The sequence below is a fragment of the Canis lupus genome, chromosome 23 (genome assembly GCF_011100685.1).
Source record: "Canis lupus familiaris isolate Mischka breed German Shepherd chromosome 23, alternate assembly UU_Cfam_GSD_1.0, whole genome shotgun sequence".
NCBI classification, from domain to species: Eukaryota; Metazoa; Chordata; class Mammalia; order Carnivora; family Canidae; genus Canis; species Canis lupus.
The window spans coordinates 49,022,185-49,042,308 of record NC_049244.1 but is presented as its reverse complement, the minus strand read 5'-3'; the positions used below and the strand labels follow the sequence as shown (position 1 = coordinate 49,042,308).

General features: G+C 35.3%; 1 protein-coding gene across 1 annotated transcript in view; it reads left to right on the top strand.

Annotated features, from left to right (window-relative positions):
- The window catches only part of GPR149 (G protein-coupled receptor 149), a 65,857-nt gene that overhangs the window by 43,008 nt on the left and 2,725 nt on the right, over positions 1-20,124 (top strand). The gene's annotated exons all lie outside the window — the stretch shown is intronic.

Genomic DNA, 20,124 nt, shown 5'->3' with positions numbered 1-20,124 from the left:
TAAAAAAAAAAAAAAAAAGAGAAAGAGAGAGAGAGAGAGAGACTGGAGCATCATCAGTTTTCATCTTGTGAAGTTAAAATGTATTTGTGCATATGGTTGTCCTATCCACTACACAAATAATGTGAATTAAAATCAAAATCCAAAAAAAATTTAAATGTAAATATCTTAGTAATTCCAACAATTAAAAAAAAAACACTGTCTTGCATGTTACAAACATGTAAATTTTATTAGGACAAGGACTTTTATCTATTCCTTATGCTGTTGTATATTACTCTTTCCCCAGGAACAAGAAAAACTAGCCAGATATGCCATTTTCACTTTCACAGGGCTTATCTCCTCTGAAGGCAAGGGGTTAATTTTCAGAGTGTGCATATGAGTGATGTTCCATGCATAATGCATCATTAGCATTCTCCTTTTTGGAGATCCAATGATACCTCTAAAATTTTTAGTTAATTTTTTTCTAAAGAACCTTTGTAATGTTTTTAAAAAGAAGTGCTTTAGTATTTGCTGTGTGGGATGAGAAGATTTTGGAGACCTTGCCTTCTAAATCAGTCTTAGAAAACAATTTCCACATGTCATGTTCTATTGGCTTTGTAAGTAATGAGAAGAAAGAAAATTTAAGTGTGACAAGAAAGAATAGAGCCCTCTTTTTTATACTCCTTTTAGTTTAAGATTTGAAATTTTACTTTGCATTTCTTCAAAAGAGCAATGAGTTACATTACGTTTTGTCTTAAGAATAATGACTTTATTGTTTTTATAAAAATAACATGCTCACTATTTTTCAAACTCAAGCAAGTACGGAAAGGAAGAGAGAGGCAATTAGCCTATAATCATACTACCCAGAAAGAACCAGGGTTCTCTACGCACATATACAGAGATAAGTATGATGGGTGGGTGGATGGAAGGAAGGAAGGAAGGAAGGAAGGAAGGAAGGAAGGAAGGAAGGAAGGAAGGAAAGAAGGAAGGAAGGAAAGAAGCAAGGGAGGGAGACCATTTTATATCCTCAGTCCCCAGAAGAGTGTCTGGCTCATATTAGGTACTCAATAAAAAATATATAGTGAATGAATGAATTGGATTATATAATTTTTTTCTAGAGCTACACTGGCCAGATTAGAATATAATTTCTACCATTTAGAAACTATTTGACATTGAAAAAAGTACTGAGGGGTGCCTGGGTGACTCAGTCAGTCGAGTGTCTGACTCTTGATATTGGCACAGGTCATGACGTCAGGGCTGTGAAATCAAGCCCCTCGTTGGGCTCTGCTAGGTGTGGAGTCTGCTTGAGATTCTCTTCCTCTCCCTTTGTCCCTCCCCTGCTGTGCATGCATACTCACTCTCTCTTTCTAAAATAAATAAATCTTAAAAAAAAGGAAAAAGGTACTGAACATCTTCACCAAGGAAAGTCCTTCACCAAGGACACTAAGTAAAACTAGACTGTGTGTGTGTGTACACACATATACAGCGAGCAAACATATAATGTCTACTAGTAGAATTTGATGTCACTGTCTTGATTCCTGTTAAAGTGCCAGCAGTTTTACCCATCATTGCTTTTGCACCACCAGTGAACATGAAACATGTCAAAACACTAAAAATGTCAAACAAAGCTTTAGTATTAGTATTACAATGAAAATGGTTTTGACTATATAGACTCCCTCACTTAAGTACCTCTGCTTCAAACCATCTTCTTGCTAAAACAGAGTTCATAGAATTCTCAGGATACTTTCAAGTCATCTTCTTTCTGTACAGCTGCTTAGAGAAGTGGGTCATCATTTGTTTTCTTTTTGTGATCATTACCTTCTCAAGCTTACACATGAGGCTGAGTCTTTTATTTGGTCTCTGCTTGAATCCATGGCTATTCTTTTTTTTCCCTTCATTTTATTATTGGATGAGATTCTGTGATTGAACCTCTATCTATAAGTATATTTGGGTTTTTGAATTAATTAAAAACCAACTCTTTTTTTTTTTCTTTTAAGATTTTTCGTCCATTGGAGAGGACTTTGCATCACTTAGGATTTAGTCAGGAGAGCAGAAGCACTATGAGTGTTACGGAGTAAGAGACTTATTAAGAGTTACGAGAAAAGCTGGGGAAGTAAAGGTTTGAAAGAGAAGTTGCAGAGTCAGGGATGGAGTTATCAATAAGTCATAGTTTGAGAAGCCAAGTATGTCAAGTCACCAATGTAGGAACACGAAGGGGGAATCTGTGTAGAGGTCTGTGAAAAACCATTGCCTATAAATAAACCATGACCTCAGTGAGTCCACAGCCAAGCACCTGGGGGTGAATCTGTGGCCACTGATGGCCCATAGTCAGGAAGAAAAGCTAGATGCGGAGCAAGAGAGGGAAATGGCAAGCTGGGCACCTGCCGGGCACCTCTTCTGCCCATCCCTGTGTCTCCCCATGAAAAGAGCTCCAGATGGTTATGGCTACTGCCTTGTTTCTACCTCCCAAATACTGAGCTGATTCTAACCGGGAAGCATACAAGGAAGGGGATTTTGGAAAATATAATTTTCAGCTTATCTACATTCATAGAGCACAAACCACAAGAGTCTAATTGCATTATTGTCTTTTTTTTAAGGTATAAATTGCAAAACTTAAGCTGTAATGTATTATTTTTATCATCAGAAAAAATTATTATACACATGTATATAATATTCACATACACAAACCCATACATTTATATACACATACACATACATGTGTGCAAAATATTATGTGGTCTCTTATCTATGTCTAGTGTTCAATAAAAGTTTCTTATGATTGGAGATTTAAATCAGAACTATTATAGGCATTGTTAAACCCTCCCGACAGGTTTCTTTCTAAACATTGGTTTATAAATTGCTTCACTTTCTTTCTTATTATTTTATCTTCCTACAACAGACATTATTATTGCACAGAGTGCATTGTGGCTTACATTTCATATACTTGGAAAGCAAAGAAAATGATCCATCAGCAACAGTGCTTTATTGATTTAAAAAAGGAGGGTCTTTTAAGGGGCTTGGATCTATAATTTCTTTTGGCAAATTTTTAAAGTAAATTTTGCGATCTTAATTTCTTTCAGAAGAGCATCTCTACTTAGATATCTTTCAAGGAATAAAAGTACTTTCTTTGAGGCTAACTTTGCCAAAATGGAGTCACAGAATATTGAAATGGAAAAAGACGAGAGATACTTCGGTGTGCATCTGCCCAATTCCCCCTTTTATATAGATAATGAAATAAGGGCCTATAGTGAGTACACTATTTGTGTAGGGTCACACAGCTATTTATTTAGTGGCAGAACAAGTGCTATATTTCAAGGTATCCTGAATATCAGTCAAATGCTCTGAAAAAAAAACACAAAGCCTTATTGAGGGATATTTTACATATCATATCATTCTTATATTTCATATGTACAATTGAATGATCTCTAGTAAATTTACCAAGTTGTGCAATCACTATAAATCATTTTAGAATATTTTCATCACATCAGTTAGATTTTATGTGACCATTTACTCACAATCTATCACCACCCCCTTGTCCCAGGATGCCTCTAAACTATGTCTGCGCAGATTTGGTTTTTTGGTTCGATCTTTTTACTATAGTACACTGTCTGATAAAACATTTTTGTCTTCTATACTTTTATGAATACCATCAACATGGATTTTAACACTTTAGAGTATAGTAATATTACCAGGAATACTGTATTCATCCTTTGAAACATGAAACATGAACATTGAACATCTCTCTTAAACATGAAAATATGTATCTTCTTTCTGACCTAATCTGGTCAAGGAGATATGAGAAAATTTTTTCATGCAACCATTTTTAGTAGGATATTTCTTTTTTTTTTATTTTATTTATGATAGTCACACACAGAGAGAGAGAGAGAGAGAGAGAGGCAGAGACACAGGCAGAGGGAGAAGCAGGCTCCATGCACCGGGAGCCCGACATGGGATTCGATCCCGGGTCTCCAGGATCGCGCCCTGGGCCAAAGGCAGGTGCCAAACCGCTGCGCCACCCAGGGATCCCTAGTAGGATATTTCTAACTGACATAGCAGTCAATTGAATGAATCTATATCATTAAGATTAAAAAAACTATTTTTTATCTTTTAGGATTCATTTATTCCTGATAGAATTTTATTTATTTTCTCAATAGAATTAATGTGTGCTTCCTTTCAAGCTACAGTTTATTCTTTATTTTGTTATAAAAACAGAAAGATTGGAAACATATGGAAATAAATTTGGATATATCATATCTGAGTTGAAATGTCATCATTAGAGATAAGACAAGAGATTTTAGTTTCTATTAGACCAGAGAATAGAAAAACCTATTCAATAATCCCAAGAGTAACAGCACACTTAAATTTAAAACTCTCACAAGATTTCTTGTAGACTTTGATGGTTGTGCTCATGGGCTCAGATAAAGTCAAAAAGTATGAGTTGAAAATATGAGAATACCAATTTCCATAAATGAAAAATAAAGCAATTAAATGCAATGGTATATTCATTTCAGAAGCTTACATTATGGCCATAAGATTAATATAAAATAAAGATTGATGCTGAAACTTGATTATTTTTCATCAGAACGGTTCACCAATTGAAATGAGTGCCATTTGAATATGGCATTAGAATATATTGAAGGGTTTTCAAAAAGGTAAGATTTTGTTTTTCATTCTGTTCAGCTATAAAGTTGGCTTTTGAGGCTTTCTGTCATTCTTTTAATTAAAATTGAGTTCTCTACTTCTCTAAATTGCCAACATGATAAAGTTAACAAAATCTATTTACTCACTAAATCATGCAGTTTTAGAATTATAAGGAGCCTTACAAATTGTACATCCTCTGCTACCCAAAAAGTACAGCACATTTTTGTTCTGTGCAAAGGACATGGATCAGCAGCCTCGGCATCATCTGAGAGCTTTTACTAAGTGCAGAATCTCAGACCACCACAGACCTACTAAATCTGAACCTGCATCTGTACAGAACAAAAATTTTTTAACTTTAATGATGTCTAATTTATCCAATTTTCCTTTGTTGGATCATGCTTTTGGTATCAAGTCTAAGAACTCTTTGCTTAGCCTTAGATCTCGAAGATTTTCTCCTATGTGTTTATTTTTCTTTTTATTTTTTAAAATATTTTATTTATTCATGAGAGACACAGAGAGAGGCAAAGACAGGCAGAGGGAGAAGCAGGCTCCCTGCAGAGAGCATGATACAGGAATAATCCCCCAGGATCATGACCTGAGCCAAAGGCAGATGCTCAACCACCGAGCCACCTATGTTTTTAATAAAAGTTTTACATTTTACATTTAGGACTGTGATCCATTTTGAAGTAATATTTGAGTAAAATATAAAACTTAGTTCTAGATGTTTTGTTTGCCTATGGGAGTCCAGTTGCTCCAACACTATTTGTTGAAAAGGCTATCTTTTTTTCAATTGTTTTTGCACATTTGTCTAAAAGCAGTTGGGCATATATGTGCAGATCTTCTATTCTGGGTTCTCTCATTTATCTCTCCACCAACAGCACAGTCTTGATTATCATAACTATATTGGAGTTAGGTAGGTTTCATTACTTCCACTGTATTCATTTTTTCCAAGTAGGTTTATTATTCTAGTTCATTTGCCCTTCCACACAATTTTTTTTAATAATCATGTCTATATCTGCAAAAAAAATCTTGATGGGATTTTAATAGGAATTATATTAAACAATGTGGAAAGAACTGAGATCTTTACTTTATTGAGTCTTCCTGTCCATGTATGCAATATGTCATCTCTCCATTTATTTAGATCTTTGGTTTCCTTTATGTAGTTTCCAGCATATAAGTAATTTTTTTTTCAGCATATAAATTCTATTCGGGTCTTGTTAGATTAACACCTAAGTATTTCACTTTTTCTTTTTTTTGCCGTTCTATTTTTTTTTTATTTTTTATTTTTTATTTTATTTATTTTATTTATTTTTTTTTTTTTATTGGTGTTCAATTTACCAACATACAGAATAACACCCAGTGCCGGTCACCCAATCACTCCCACCCCTCGCCCTCCTCCCCTTCTACCACCCCTAGTTCGTTTCCCAGAGTTAGCAGTCTTTACGTTACGTCTCCCCTTTTTTGAGCCAGTAAATGGTATTGTATTTTTTATTTTGATGTCCATATGCTCATTGCTACCATATAGAAATATATATGATTTTGTAGGTTTAACTTGCAAGTAATCTTTTTCTTTTTTAAGGATTTTATTTATTTATTCATGAGAGACACACACACAGAGAGGCAGAGACATAGGCAGAGAGAGAAGCAGGCTCCATACAGGGAGCCTGATGTGGGACTCAATCCCAGGTCTCCAGGATCATGACCTGGGCCAAAGGCAGGCGCTCGACTGCTGAGCCACCCAGGCATCCCACTTGCAAGTAATCTTGATTAGCTCATTGGTTAGTTGCATGACTTTTTATATTCTTTGAGAATTTCTAAATAGGCTAGTCATGGCGTCTGAAGTTTTAGTTCTTCCTTTCTGATCCACATCTGATTTCCTTTTCTTGACTATTGCACTGGTTAGACGTTCCAGCACTTTGTTGAACAGGAGTGGTAAGAACTGACATCCTAATCTTGTTCATGATCTTAAGGGAAAAGAGTTTCTCACCATTAAGTAAAATGTTAGCTAGAGGTTTGTTTTGTTTTTTGGTTTTCTTTATCAAAGTGAGAAATTTACTCTCTATTCCTACTTTTATCAAGAATGGATGTTGAATTTTGTCAAGTTGTTTTTCTATATCAATTGATATAAGCATGTGATTTTTTTTCTTTAGCCTATTAATATGGTGGATCACATCAGCTTATTTTTGAATACTGAAATTAGCCCTGCAGTTCTGGAATAAACTCTTAACCATGGAATACAATTCTTCTTATTGACTGAATTCCATTTGCTAATATTTGTTAAGGATATTTGCATATATATTAATAAATAATATAGATCTGTAGTTTTTTGTTTTTATTTTTGTTCATACTGTCTGGTTTTATTTTTTTTTTATTTTTATTTTTTTTACTGTCTGGTTTTAGTAACAAGGCAAAACTACCTTCCATCTTTTACTTTCAGGAAGATACTGTGTAGAATTTATATTAATTCTCTTTTAAATGTTTGACAGATTCCTCCAGTGAAACCATCTAGGCATGGTGATTTCTTTCTAAGAGTTTTAAAATTATGAGTTCAATTACCCTAATAATTATAGGGCTATTCAAATTATTTATGTCATACTGGGTGCATTATTATAGTTTGTGTTTTATAAGGAATTAGTCCATTTATTCTAAGTTGTCAAATTTAAGTACGTAAAGTGGTTTGTAACATTTCTTTATCCTCTGCAGAGACTGTGATGATGGCTCATTTCATTCCCAATATTGGTAATTTGTGTCTTCTTTTTTTCTTTGTCAGTGTTGCCAGAGGTTTGCCAATTTTACTGATCTGTTAAAAAAAAAAAAAAAAAAAAAAAAAAAGCAGTTCTTTGCTTCACTGATCTTTCCCTACTGTTTTGTTTTTATTTCATTGATTTCTGCTCTCATCTTTAGGATTTTTTCCTTAATCTTGCTTGGATTTTATTTTGCTCTTCTTTTCCTAGATTACTGAAGCAGGAGCTTACATTATTGACTTGAGACTATTCCTCTTTTTTAATGTACGCATTCAGTCCTTAAATTTCCTTTTCAGCACTGCTTTAGATGTATCCCCCAAATTTTGATATGTTGTTTTAATTTTCATTCAATTAATGTTATTTTATTTCCCCTTAAGACTTTCTCTCTGACTGGTGGATTATTTAGAAGTGCCTTTACTTTCTAGAAGTTTGGATATTTTTCCTGTTATCTTTCTATTAATTTCTATCTTGAATCCATTGTGGCTGGAGAACACATTCTGTATAATTTTAATTCTTTTAAATTTATTGAGATTTATTTTATGTCCCAAATACAATCTATCTTGGTATATGTTACATTGAAATAATCTGTATTCTGCTCTTATTGGATAGTTTTCTATAAATAAAAGTTTTTCCTTCTATAAAATTTTCAACAAATATTGATTAGATCATGTTAGTTGATGGTATTTTTCCATATCCTTGCTGATCTCTGTTTAGCTGTTCTATTAATTATTGAGAGAAGGGTAGTGAAATCTCTAGCTGCAACTGTGAACTTGACCATCTCTCCTTTCAGTTCTATCAGTTTGCTTTATGTATTTTGTAACTCTGTTATTTGGTGTATACACAGTTAGGTTTGCTGTATCTTCTTGGTAGACTTATATTTTCATCACTATGTAATAATCCTCCCTGTGTCTAGTTATATTCTCTGCTCTGAAGTCTATTTTATCTGATATTAATATAGCCAATTCTGCTTTCCTTTGATTGATATTTGTGCGCTATATCTTTTTCCATCTTTCAACTTCCAGCCTGCCTGTAGCATTATATCTAGAGTGAGTTTTTCATAGACAGTGTGTAGTTGTCATGTTTTTAACCCATTCTCATAACCTCTGGCTTTTATTTAGCATCTTTAGACCATTAGGACAAAATACTGCAGAGGAACATGCTGCCTGATTAGGAGATGAAGACTGCAAAGGTAGTATTACCTTATGTACATCCTCCTGATCTCCTTATTGCAACTACTGGCACTAGAAATCTGAAAGACATCATGGGTTCCTGTCTTACTCACCTCCCAATAATACCTAATAGCTAATACTTATGGAGCACATTGTGTGAGGCACTCAGCTAATCATTTTACATTCATTAGCTCATTTATTCTTCATATTTTACAAATGAGAAACTGAGACTTAGAAAGGTAAGGATTATAACGACAGTGACTCAACTGAGTTCTATGATAGGTGTATGCAAATTTTGCCTCTGCAATTCCCCTGGAGCCCATCTCAAATTTGCCATTTCCACTACCAGTATTGAAACTCAGATTCCCTTACCCTTGGCGCACAGTGGCTTTTAAAACCTGCTGACTGATCTCCCTGACGCCATGGTCCCCTTTCTCCAATCTATCTTTCACAGGATCCCCATCATCTTCTTAGACTTTAAGTGGGATAGTAGAAAACATCTGGAGTCTGGGTTGAATTTAGATCACAGTTCAAAACTTAACATTGTAACCTAAGAAAGTTGGTTAACCTTTCCACACCTCAATCTGCTTGTCTGCAAAATAATTTTTATCTCCCTTATAGATTGTTGTATTAAACTAGATTTCACATGTAAAGTGCCAAATGCACTGCCTGCACATAGTAGACTTCCATACATATTAATTTCTTTCCTTCCATAAGTGTGAAAACAAAAATCACATTTGCCCCTTGCCCATGGAATATAATCATAACTCATTACCCTGGTATACAGGGCTCCTTGCCCTGGGCCCAACCTCTGTTTCTAGTCTCATTTCCTTGTACTATATCATTCCCACCAAATTCCATTTGCCTTTGGTCTTACTATTCCCTCATCCTGGAATTCATTTTTCTTACTTTCTGCCTACTGAAATTATCTTTTAGGACCTGTTTTAAAACCATTTTCTCAAGTACCTTCTCTAAATACTCCTTTCATTTCTTGGTGTGAATCAATTAATCATTCACAGGACATAGTGGGTTCTAACTGGGTTAGGAGAATGAGATATTATTCATATTTTATTACAAACATTATGACTTGTAGTAACAGAATGGCTAAGAGCAGAGTGTTTGAGATAATCTTGGATTGGGATTTGACTATGCCATTTACTGACTTATATCCCCATGGCTCAATTACACTATTTACAAAATTGGGATAATGAGTGTCTCTATTTTGTAAGGTTGATAAGAAAATCAAGTAAGAAAATGTATATAAAATGCTTGGTAAGTAGTCTGACATATGGCTTCTGTTTAGTAGAATCAATAAATATTTGTTACGATGGATATAAATCCTAAATTTGTTATTCAGTTGTGAAACTTTAAATCATTAAAAAAAAAAGGAGGCTTAATTTACAGTTTAAAGATCTGTGAGGATTAAGTCAAATGTGTTAAATAACCTAGCACTTTCAATGATACATGGTGCCCTTTATAAAGGTCCTTATTTTCTTGCCCTCTTTAAAAGATTTTATTTATTCATGAGAGACATAGAGAGGCAGAGACATAGGCAAAGGGAGAAGCAGGCTCCCTGTGATGAGCCTGATGCGGAACTCAATCCCAGGACCCTGGGATCATGCTGAGCCAAAGGCAGACACTCAACCACTAAGCCACCCAGGTGCCCCTTATTTCTTTTTCTTGAGTAATTCATGTGTCCTCCTTATTCTGGTGTACTAAACATTTAAATGAAGCTGGGAAGATGACACAAGGAATATTTTAGAAGTCGAAAATATTGCAATCACACAGTTTTAAATAAAATTCCAAAAGTAAATTATTAAAACTCTAGTTTATTGTTTTCTCACAAAGTTCTCATTCTCCCTCTTATTTTTGTTTTTAGTGTCTTTATCTCTTCTCCTTCAAACCATCTTAGATGGTCTGCTTGACTTATTTTTTCAATGTCTGTGCTTTTAGATGCCTAAGACTCACCTAAATAACCTAAAGATCATCTATATTTTAATTTAGATTAAAATTGTTAGTCACTTGGATTACTCATGAGTTTGTGATAGGATTCTAGCTTCCAGGGCAGAAAACCCATGATCTACTCTTGGCTAAAGCAGACTTATTTTAAAGTGACAACATGGTACATTGGAAAGAACACTTAACTGGGCATCAAGACATCTATCCTACTGTTACTTGTGTGACCCTGGGAAAGTGGCTTCATCTCTCTGGCTGCCAATTCTCCCTTTATAAAATGAGAAATAAGAACTCCGTGGTTTGGTAAGTGCTATGATTGTACGTGTTATAATATGTCTTTCTTAAATTGAGTGATTCAGATAACACAATACTTCACCTTGTTAGGAGAGAAATTTGGAGCAGCTCTTTTATATTATAATTTCACCCTGAACCCACCGAGGCTTATAGTAAAGAAATAAAAAGTTCAATATGCCCAAGGTCAGTAAGTCTGAATCAATTATCACAGCAGATTATTTGTGCTAATGTGTTTACATGGCACGCTCTCTCCTCCTGAAGCATTTGTGAGGTTTAGAGACTGCTTTTCATTTCCAAATAAAAAAGCTCCCAGCCACCTACGCTCAGGGGTACAGCAATAATGGATTATCATTATTCCTGACAGCATATGCTAATTCATAGACTTTTAAATGGAAAGAAAGTAGAGACTATGAAATGACTAGTTTTATGCTCTCTGAATCTTATCACTTTTTTAATCATGCAGTAAACATTCACCTATAATTCATTCCCATAATGTTCTTTTATTTTTATAAAAAGGATATGTTTAAAATCACCTTCTGATGCATCTGCAACTATTATCTTTTATTATATAGGGCTGTTAAAATATAAAAAAAATAAATTTTAAACACTAACACTTTTGAAAGATGATCTTATTGTTTTCTGCTTTAGTAAATTAAAATATGGAATCTAAAACAAGGTCAATGTTGCAGATTCATTCATTCATGCACATGGTTACTCATTCAACAAATATTTTTTGAGGGCCTACCACGTGTCAGGCACTGGCATAGATGATAAAGAAAATAAAGACCCATAAGGAAATATTCCTTTCCCTGGAGGAGATTACATTCTGCTTGGATTTGGCAAAAATGCTACACAGTTCCAGTCTCCAGAAGAAAATGGGCAGCTGTAGAACTTTGCAAATGTTTTTCATAAGTATTTTTTACCTGTTTGCATAAAACACTGTATTAATTTCCTAGAACTTCTGTAACAAATAATTACTGCAAACTTAAGACAGTTTAAAACAACAGAAATCTATTGTCTCATATTTCTGGAGGCCAGAAGTCCAAAGTCAAGGTGTCAGCAGGCTCTAGGGGAGGATCGTTTCTTGGTTTATAATAGCATAGCTCTAAGTGCTGTCTCTTTCTTCACGTGGCCATCTTCCCTCTATGTGAGTCTATGTCCAAATTTCTCTTCTTAAAAGGATATCAGTCACTGGATGAGGGCCCACCCATATCCATTATGACCTCATTTTAGTTTGGTTATGTTTGAAAATACTCTATTTCCAAATAACACTATATTCACAAGGTATAGGTGGATATAAATTTGGATGAGACACACTAGTCAACCCAGTACAAAGATAAAGATAAGTTAAACCAATAATAACAGGGTTTTTTTTAAATCTCCTCACAATTAATGTTAAATTTCACTTAAGATTTAATGCTTTTTACTTTTAGTCTTACTTTGAAATTATTCTTGAACTTTTTGAATGGCTTACAAATCTGTGGATGACATTGCAGTTTGTGATTCAAATTATATGTGTTTTTTCTGAAGTGGGATTCTTTATTTGAACTTAATGTTTGCATTGAAAGATTGTTGGACTCAAATGTTTATACTAGTTTTCACAGTAAAATTAGTGAAGAGAATCTGACTCATGACAGACCCTAGTCACTTTATTTTGTCTTCTTAGGTCCATATGATTGATCCTTTTCATTTCTGATATTCTAAAATGTTTATTTTTCTTGTCAAAAGCACCATTTGCTACTCTTTAAAAAAATGGGGGAAAAAGGGGATAGAAAATAAACTATACCCCAGTTGGGACTCTCATTCTAATCAATCAACCATCAGAGTAAAATTTTGTGACAGTGCTCTGCACGCACCTTGTGTCCTCTCTCCTACCCTAAAAATAGCATAAACCCCAAATGCAGCAGAAACAAACCTCCAATATAGCACAAACCCCAAATACTGCACAACCTCCAAACTGACTACCAAAGTGAACTCTGAGCTATCATCATAGACAGCACCCACTCAGTAGCCTACCCCACATCCTGGATGCCCTTCTAGTAATATTTTGCACTCTCTGCCTCCTCTTTTACCTAATAGACTTCCATAAGCAAAGTCATCATCATCATCATTAAACAATTTAGACATATAAAACATAAAAGTTGAAGTCCTCCCCCCCCGCCCACTTCCAGAGGAAACAATTGTTTGGAATGTAGCCTTTCAGATATTTCCTGTGCCTAGAATATATGTGTGTGCTGTGTGTCTGTATCTTTTATTCTGGTACAGGTATCGCTTGCTGAGTTGCTTTCTGGTAGGTGTTTTTCCTACAAGAAAATTAGATCATACTTTACATATTGTTTTGCAACTTAAAGTTGCTATTATCACTCCAAATGTATCGAAATTATTTTACCCAGGCAAGACTTACAGCTTTATCTCATTCTTTCAAGACAGTTTTCCAGTACATTTAGGTTATTTCTATTTGGGGACTTATAACAGTGGTGAAATAAACAATACTATGTGTTGATATTTGGTGGTGGGACTGACTCACAGAAATAGGATTGCTGGTAAGTATATGTAGTTTTATTTTATAATCAACTACAATCAAAATGTACTCTAAAGATGGCATTCTAGCCTTTTATTTCTTCCTTTCTTTCTCCCCCCCCCCGCCCCTTTCTCTTTGTGGAGGGCAATCTGAGATGCTAAAAATGAACCATTGTTTTACTTACATTTTTTTGATTATTGGTGAAATTGAGTATCTTTTCACATGTTTATTCTCCACTTGTATTTCTTCCTTCAATTGCTTTGCCCACTTCCTTTTTTTCTTTTGGGATGTTTATCTCATTGATTCGGAGAAACTCTTTATAACTATAAAACTTTGTCTTATGTATGCTGCAAATATTTTCTCCTAGGATGCCATTTGTTTTTTTACCTTTGCTTTCAGCATCAATTTCTACACAGACATTTTCAATTTTTCTGCAATAAAATCTGTCCCTTTTATTTTGTCATTTCTGATTTTCATTCCAGATTTGTAAAGGTCTTCCTCAAACAGCATTTAAAAGGCATTATTAAGACTCAAGGAATTATTTTTGCTTATAACATGAAAAGGAATCTAATTTAATTTTATAATGGAAAGCCAATTGATTCTATTTTGAAATGCCATCTTTGTGATATACTATATTTTGTTTCTTGACTACTTATCATATTTTGCCATTATCAACCTGTATTAATTACTGTAGCTTCATATTATGTTTGTAAATCTACCTTATTAGTCTGTTTCCAAAATTTCTTGGTTATACATAAACATTGATTCTTGCAGATAAATCTTAGGAGGAACTTGCATGTGCCAAGTAAAATTTCATTGATATTCTATTAAGTTTTTTTATTAAAATTGTACTAAATTGATGAAATAAAATTGCCATATTTACAATAGAGTTTTCCCATGTGGAAACATTGTCTCCTATTTATTCAGGAGTTCTTTCATTATAGTGTTTTTTCATATTGCTCTCACATATTTCTATAGGTTTATTACTATTTTGAATGGGACCTTTTTAAAATATATTTTTATTTTATTTTTTTTTTTTTAATTTTTTCTTATTTATTTATGATAGTCACACAGAGAGATAGAGAGAGACAGAGAAACAGGCAGAGAGAGAAGCAGGCTCCATGCACTGGGAGCCCGATGTGGGATCCGATCCCGGGTCTCCAGGATCGCGCCCTGGGCCAAATGCAGGCGCTAAACCGCTGCGCCACCCAGGGATCCCTAAAATATATTTTTAATTGGTAACTGCTATTGATGTCTTAACATTTACCCACAGTTTAGCAACCTTACTAAATTTCCAAATTAGTTCTTTTTTAGAGTCTCTTCTTCAGAATTTCTAAGTAGACATTTTCACATGAAAATTGTGATAATTGTATCTCTTCCTGCTCAATATTTATGTTTCATATTCCTTTTCCTTGACTGTTATCTAGCTAAGAACAATGCTAAAGAGTAGGACTGATTTCAAGTATTTCTTTTCATCTATAAAAACTGAGCCCTGTCCAGGTCTCCTTTTCCTTCAGTCCACCTTGGTTACGTGCTTTTATTCCATATTCTTATAATTCTCCAGCCTAGGTCTTTGGTAGCATGAGTCACATGGAAATGCAATTGTTTACGAGCTTGGTATTTGTGTATTCTATGAACTCTTAAGATATGACAGCCTCTTCATTCCTTGCTACAGACCCATCAGCTAACCCAATCTTAATACATAATAGTGGTTCAGTTAGTCTGTTTTTTTTTTTTTGCTACTTATCTCTCTCCATTTTAGCCTTCCTTCCATATTGCAAGACAGTTGGAAATTGTTTATTTTACTCAAATTGTTAGATGTCTTCCTGAATCTCTATCCCTTTTACTTCTCCCTTCATTCAAGGTCTCATTTTCCCTCACCTGGAGGAATGTTTCTCTAACTTAAATAACATACAGGTCTCTCTGAAAGAAAAGAATAAATCCATGAATCTTACTGTCCAATCAAATTTTTATGATTTTGTTTAAGGACGTATAAATAATATTCAGTAAAACTCTTTACATTTACAGTCCTTATACAAATCTAAAAGCAAAATAAATTTATACATGAAATACTTTCATAACCAGTAACATTAAAATTACCAAATTGGCTTAAAGTGACAGTACCATTTTGCTGAAATTAACATGTCAATTGTGGATTAAAAGTGTAAAGATGTATGCTCACATCTGCTTCTGTACAATCTGTCTCTGTGTTTTGACTTGTGTGACTCTCAAATGAAGACTATCCCTTTGAATAAGAATGTTTCACAGTTGGGGATCCCTGGGTGGCTCAGCGGTTTAGTGCCTGCCTTTGGCCCAGGGTGCAATCCTGGAGTCCCAGGATGGAGTCCCATGTTGGGCTCCCGGCATGGAGCCTGCTTCTCCCTCCTCCTGTGTCTCTGCACCTCTCTCTCTCTCTATGTCTATCATAAATAAATAAATAAATATCTAAAAAAAAAAAAAAAAGAATGTTTCACAGTGTAATTTTTTTTTAAAGATTTATTTGAGAAAGAGCAAGCCCCATGAGTGTGCGAGTGGTGGGAGGAAGAGAAGGAGGGAATCTGCAAGCAGACTCCCTGCTAATCATGGAGCCCAACGTGGGGCTCAGTCTCACCACCCACCCATGAGATCATGACACTTAACCAACTGAGCCACCCGGGCACCCGTCAAAGTCTAGTTTTGATAACACAAGACTTTGTGTACTATTTTCAAATAACAGACTTCGTACTTAGCTAAACTCTGGCACTATGCAATTCTTGAATGTCGTTAATGTCATTTAATAACTCAGTAAAGCTTGTTTGTTCATTTAAGTAAAGTTAACATGAGAGAATTACTGAAATCACATTATGTGGATGTATGATATCAGATACAAAGAAATCTTTATCACATCTGCTTTTATATGAACTGCTCATCAGTGATGCACAATTAATATAAAGATACAGATAAAGATACGGTCATACTATTGATGCTCTAGTGAAGGTTCTTTTAAGACAGACATGCCAATACTGCTAAACACTGTATGAGGACTCAGTTTCTCATCCCATTTTTCTTTTTTAAACTAGTGTACTCCATAGGACTTTGTTTATATAGTGTACTATGTCGAAGAGAAAACAATTTTTTAAGCACTGAGATGGGGCCTTTTTTTCTTCTTGCAATAAAGTATAATGTAAGGAAGTTAAGTTTTCATATTACTAGCTCTCAGAATGAAGAAGGAAGTATTTATAATTCACATCATTAAATGACAACTTTTCTGATTAAATAACATTTCAGGGCAGCCCTGGTGGCACAGCGGTTTAGCACCGCCTGCAGCCTGGGTTGTGATCCTGGGGACCCTGGATCGAGTCCCACATCGGGCTCCCTGCATGGAGCCTGCTTCTCCCTCTGCCTGTTCCTCTGCCCCTCTCTCTCTCTGTGTCTCTATGAATAAATAAATAAAATCTTTAAAAAAATAATATTTCAGTCCATTTTTATTTTTATTTCAGTCCATAGAAAAAGCAAATTTCTGTCTTTGATAAAAATTGTTCTTAGGATAGGAAGTTTTTAATTTCTTCTTCTCATGACTTACGACTCAGAAAGCAAAGCTTTTGAAACTGTAAATCTTTTAATTCTTTTTTTCATTTTTTTAATAATAAATTTATTTTTTATTGGTGTTCAATTTGCCAACATACAGAATAACACCCAGTGCTCATCCTATCAAGTGCCCCCCTCAGTGCCCGTCACCCATTCACCCCCACCCCCCGCCCTCCTCCCCTTCCACCACCCCTAGTTCGTTTCCCAGAGTTAGGAGTCTCTCATGTTCTGTCTCCCTTTCTGATATTTCCTACCCATTTCTTCTCCCTTCCCCTCTATTCCATTTCACTATTATTTATATTCCCCAAATGAATGAGAACATATAATGTTTGTCCTTCTCCGATTGACTCATTTCACTCAGCATAATCCCCTCCAGTTCCATCCATGTTGAAGCAAATGGTGGGTATTTGTCGTTTCTGATGGCTGAGGAATATTCCATTGTATACATAGACCACATCTGCTTTATCCATTCATCTTTCGATGGACACCGAGGCTCCTTCCACAGCTTGGCTATTGTGGACATTGCTGCTAGAAACATCGGGGTGCAGGTGTCCCGGCGTTTCATTGCATCTGTATCTTTGGGGTAAATCCCCAACAGTGCAATGGCTGGGTCATAGGGCAGGTCTATTTTTAACTCTTTGAGGAACCTCTACACAGTTTTCCAGAGTGGCTGCACCAGTTCACATTCCCACCAACAGTGTAAGAGGGTTCCCCTTTCTCCGCATCCTCTCCAACATTTGTGGTTTCCTGCCTTGTTAATGTTCCCCATTCTCACTGGTGTGAGGTGGGATCTCATTGTAGGTTTTGATTTGTATTTCTCTGATGGCCAGTGATGCGGACCATTTTCTCATGTGCGTGTTGGCCATGTCTGTGTCTTCCTCTGTGAGATTTCTATTCATGTTTTGCCCATTTCATGATTGGATTGTTTGTTTCTTTGGTGTTGAGTTTAAGAAGTTCTTTACAGATCTTGGAAACTAGCCCTTTATCTGATACGTCATTTGCAAATATCTTCTCCCATTCTGTAGGTTGTCTTTGAGTTTTGTTGACTGTATCCTTTGCTGTGCAAAAGCTTCTTATCTGGATGAAGTCCCAATAGTTCATTTTTGCTTTTGTTTCTTTTGCCTTCGTGGATGTATCTTGCAAGAAGTTACTGTGGCTGAGTTCAAAAAGGGTGTTGCCTGTGTTCTTCTCTAGGATTTTGATGGAATCTTGTTTCACATTTAGATCTTTCATCCATTTTGAGTTTATCTTTGTGTATGGTGAAAGAGAGTGGTCTAGTTTCATTCTTCTGCATGTGGATGTCCAATTTTCCCAGCACCATTTATTGAAGAGACTGTCTTTCTTCCAATGGATAGTCTTTCCTCCTTTATCGAATATTAGTTGACCATAAAGTTGAGGGTCCACTTCTGGGTTCTCTATTCTGTTCCATTGATCTATGTGTCTGTTTTTGTGCCAGTACCACACTGTCTTGATGACCACAGCTTTGTGTACAACCTGAAATCTGGCATCGTGATGCCCCCAGATATGGTTTTCTTTTTTAAAATTCCCCTGGCTATTCGGGGTCTTTTCTGATTCCTCTTTTCTTAATTCTTAAGATCAATTTCAAATGCCATCCAGGTATGAAATCTCTTTACCAAAAGTGGTCATTCCTTGGATTCCATAGAGCTTGGTTCTTATCTCTACTAAAATAGTTGGAACTAAGATTTTATTTTCTTTGTTACATGCTTTTGTCACCCAATTATATCTATGAGGTCTTTGAAGGAAGAGATAGTACATCTGTGTACCAATGAAAGTTCAGAATCTTATACGCACTGTACTCGCCCCTTATCCGTAGGGGATACATTCCAAGACCCAAAATGGGATGTCTGAAACCCTTGTTAGTACCAAACCCAAAATCTATTATGCTTTTTTCTATACAAACATACCTATGCTAAAGTTTATTTTTTTATATTTTTTTATTTTTTTTAAAGTTTAATTTATAAATTAGGCACAGTAAGAGATGAACAGAAATAACTAATAATAAAATGGAACAATTAAAACAGTATATAAAAGTTATGGGAATGTGTTCTCTGTCTTTCTCAAACTATCTTATTGCACTGTATTTATTCCCTTCTTCTTGTGATGAGATGATAAAATACCTACATGATGAGATGAAAGTGAGGTGAATGACACAAGCACTGTGACATAGCGTTGTGCTACTACTGACCTTCTGCAGAAGGAGGATAGTCTGCTGTCAGATCACACTGAAATTGTGAAAAGTGAAACTGTGGCTAGGGAGGACTACTATAACACTCAGCAAATGTTTAATGAATGGATAAATTAAAAAAAATAAATAAATGAAGGCCATTTCCCCTTTGCTGAAAGTTGCTACCACTCAAACAATGCTTTGGTATAGTAATGAACCTAAGTATTGTCCCTATTTCCCTGCTTCAGTCACACATGTGAAGTTGATGACGTTCTTTGCCTCAGCAGAAGGGTAAGCTGAACTTTATAATGTAAGTGTTCAAAGTTTTCAACCCTTTATGGTACAAAGCCCTAAAATCAGGTTCCCAGGAACCTTTATGGATAAAGAGGATTCAAGATCTCTCCATAGAGAATAACTGCAAAAGACTGGTAACATGTCTCATATATCCTAGACTGTATTTTTCATTGTCCTTAAATTCAAAGAATTGGGCATGAAGGCACCTAAATGAATCTTATGATACATCCTCCCTTAAAAATTTCTTTTAGTAGAAGAGAAGTCCTGGCCTTCTTCCAGCCACACTTAGGTCCATTTACAGAATGCCCATGGCAAATAAGGTGACCAACTATCCTGGTTTTTCTAGAACTAAGAGGTTTCCTGAGATGCAAGAATTTCAGTGCTAAAGCTGGCATAGTTACAGGCAAACAGGAAGGTTGATCATCCTAAATTGGCAAAATATGATGAGCCCTCATGCCAATTCCCCTGTAAAGACACATTTAAGCCAATTTAGTTAGTAACTCAGCTAAAAAGTAACTTTTAGGTAGACAGCACATGTATAAAAAGTGTCTATTGACCATCTTCCTACCCTTTCTTTTTCCAGACTAAAACATTTCTTTAGTTAGGGATTGCAAACCTTACTGTGCAGCAGGATCACTTGGAGGGCTTGTTAAAATAGATCACTGGAACTCATCCCCGAAGTTTCTAATTCAGTAGATCTGGAATTGGGCTAAAAAAATCTGCATTTCTTACAATTTGTAAGGTAATGCTGATGACACCAATCTGGGAATCTAGCTT